Source organism: Benincasa hispida, chromosome 11 (genome assembly GCF_027475165.1).
Source record: "Benincasa hispida cultivar pf3 chromosome 11, pf3_genome.v1.1, whole genome shotgun sequence".
NCBI classification, from domain to species: Eukaryota; Viridiplantae; Streptophyta; class Magnoliopsida; order Cucurbitales; family Cucurbitaceae; genus Benincasa; species Benincasa hispida.
The window spans coordinates 7,405,157-7,408,553 of NC_143488.1; the positions used below are offsets into that span (position 1 = coordinate 7,405,157).

A 3,397-nucleotide genomic window follows, 5' to 3' on the forward strand; every position below is an offset into this window, starting at 1 on the left:
GATGTGTGTCTCCGCAGATGACACAACTTGCGGTCATTTGAGAAATTGCATTGACCTGCCCTTTTTTCTCTCCCGTGCTGTTAATTTCGATGCCTTGTATCAAACTCATCATCGCGGTCATTTGGTTCTGAAGAGATGTGATGGCCCCGTCGTTCACATCTCTATCTTTAATTCTTAATCTTTGATCGCTTTCTCTCTAGTCCTCGTGATTTTTTGAAATGCAATCAAGGATATTTTTTGCCTCCTCATAAGTTTGGTCCAGCAGACCTTCAGCTGCTGCCGCATTAGCAACGGTCTGCGAAGCATGATTCAGTCCTTGGTAAAAAATCTTCATCTGCAAGCAGTTTGGTAAGCCATTATGTGGACAGTCTCTTACCAGCCTCTTAAACCTCACCCAAGCATCGTTGAGCGATTCGTCAGTTTCTTGTTCAAAATTCGTTATTAATTTCCTTCTCCTGGCATTCTCAGTTGGTGAGAAATATTTCTTCATAAACTTCTCTACTACTTGTTCCCAAGAAGTAATCTCCCCCGGTTCGAGAGAGTACGCCCATTTTTGTGCCTGATCACATGGAAACAAAGTTAGTCAAACTTCTTCGGTAGAGATATTCGGGAACACAAAAGTGTTGTAGATTTCTATGAAGCTCTGAAGGTGGGCGTGCAGGTCCTCGCCACACCTTCCTCCAAATTGTCCAGCAGTCTGGATCATTTATAGCATCACTGGTTTCATTTCGAATCAAGATCCATCAAGGGCAGGCCTTATGATTCCTGGGAAGAAATTGTAGAGGTTGGGCGATGCATAATCCCGAATGGGCCTATTGTGATCGTTTGCCAGAAGGTTTTGATTCGTCATGACATTGTTTTCATTTGGTGCTCCGTTTCCAGGTTGCTCCGCCATGTTGTCTTTATCTGGTTGTTGTTGTTGGCGACTATCTCTCAATCTTCGTCAGAACATCCTCTCAATCTTTGGGTTGTAATTCGCTAGAGATTGAGAGCTCCAAAGAAATCAGAAAAATTATCGTTAGCACACTAAATTGCCGAAGTCCCTGGCAACGGCGCCAAAAACTTGATGCGTTATTTTATGCGGTGAATTTATGAAAGGAATTGCGGTGATGGAAATGCGTTGTGCAACAAGTATTCTCGGAAGAATCCAAGTATAAATCCTACTGAGTTTCTTGGTAAGTACAGGTTCGAACTTAAGGACTAAGGAAAACAATATGCGGTAATAATTTTTAAGATCACTTTACGATAACAAGTAAATTAATGATTGGTTGGTTTGTTGTTTGAGGTGTAAAAAGTATGCGACGGATTTTAGAAAAGATTGATTATGCGACAAATACACTGAGTATACAGAGGAACGAGTTAAGAAGGTATTTAGCTAGCATTTCCCGAGAATGCGTTCAGACTATGCGATCATGCTACACTCATGCGACAGCAAATCATTTTCCAATGCAAATGTGGTAACTCTTAATTCTAGAACGCATGCGATGAATGCAATAATGTCCATAGAGCTTATTCCTAAGTCTCTACTTCTTGCCTATGCGATGATCCAAGATGCACATAATGACAAGGTGACTGCATACAATCATAACCTATCTCTAGGATGCATACAATGCGTTAATAGCAAACAGTGCTTATTCCTAAGCTCCTATCTCTTGATTATGCATTTTTAATCTGACTCTCCCGAGCCTAGATTCTAACCTGAATTTTCCATGCCTAGATTCTATCCTTAGACTACCCTCTCGAGTATCTCTAATGGACGAATGACGCATACATAATACAAGATAATCGCATAGAATGAAGATCCCCAATTATGCTAGCTAAGTGTTTCTCAACCCATTCGACCGATTTAGCTACTCATTCGTAATAAACAGAGAGTGAACAGATATAAAGAAGTAAACTCCATTTCTATAGATAAGTTCAAAGTACAAAATGACAATGGAAGATAAGGATAGAGAGCCTGGTAGCAATCCCTTGCTTCCCAAGGCTTGTACACTGTTAACTCTATTATGTTAAAAAGATGTTCCTGCTTCCGCAGGAGTTGGCCCTCTCTCTAATCTCGATGTTTCCGGCACTCTTCCAAGTTCACCCGAATGATCTCTCGGTACAATCTCACTTCCTTCGCTTCCGCCTTCTAAATAAAAGAAAAACTAAGAACAAGGCTACTTCTAACTATGGAGAAAATTATCTAACTACACGAACTAGACGAAACCCTTCACGGAAGGTTGCCTTCAATATTTATAGAGCTTCGGGGTGAAAGGCTTCTTCTCTCTTATGATTGCATTGATGGGATGGCATTAATTCTCTGTCTGATGCGCCGAATATTTGTCACCAAAAAGTTGAGTATACTTGCAATAGTAGTTCGTTAGTGGCTTGTCAACTTAATTCGGAATCGATCATCATCAGCTTTCTGTCCCATCGTGATTTATGACGCTTTTCACCCGGATGCGCCCACCAAGTTGCGTCGGCTCTATGTGGCAACCTTCTTGAGCAGATATTTGCGAGTGCAAATCACTGCATAGCCTTGCGTTAACGCAATCTTTTGCTGTGCTCAGTCATTGATTTCTTTGGATCGCATTTTTCGCCTTGCGTCAATACATATTCTGCACAAAAATACATGTTTTAATGCGATGGACGCATGCGACCGCAATGTTGTGAACTTAATACTTTTTGGACGCAATCTTATATATTTTATCATCACAAACCTGCATTGTTTAATAACTTAGCACTGTAATAACGTACATTTCTGCCTGTTATCAGCAACATCAACCACAATGACTGGCCTGATGCAGTTCAGAAAATCTTTGTTCGCAACCCCAAGTGCCAAATACATGTAGTTAAAATACCCATTAGGATTAGCCTCCAACTCATATTAGGTACCAGGATTGGATCTTTAATGCTTCCCCATACCAGGGTAACAAATGAAATGAGTCTCTAGGAGACCCTCTCGTTAAGGACAATGTAATTTCCCTGGCCCACCACGCCCTATTGTAACTAATGTCCACCATGTACTTCTTGCAAAAGTCTTGAATGATTTCCTTCGGTTTATAACCATGACCAATATCCTGGTATTTCGACTTAGACAGTTTAACTATAACCCAACTCTTAGCTTATTAATGATCCTATTTTCTTAATATCTTCTGGCATGTGTAGGCGCTAACATATTCAATAATTTTGAACATTGCAAAGTTTTTCGTTTTAATGACTCTGGCCTTCCATTAGCAAGTCGATTCTACACATCTTACAATATATAGCTTCTTAGTAGATCTATTGACACGATACTGGAAGTTTTTCCTAATGGCAAAGACATACAGTTTCTTAGCCCAATATTTTTTGGTTTAAAACATATTACCAACTTGGACATCTTCTATAATAGACTCGGATGAGACGATGATGGTGC

The 3,397-nt window shown here is 40.2% G+C and overlaps 1 non-coding gene across 1 annotated transcript; it reads left to right on the top strand.

Moving 5' to 3' along the window:
* Window positions 1–350: 350 nt before the first annotated feature.
* On the top strand, window positions 351–457 carry LOC120069244 (small nucleolar RNA R71). Its single transcript, XR_005479480.1, has one exon. It is a non-coding gene; the product is annotated as a small nucleolar RNA R71 (small nucleolar RNA).
* Window positions 458–3,397: the final 2,940 nt, after the last annotated feature.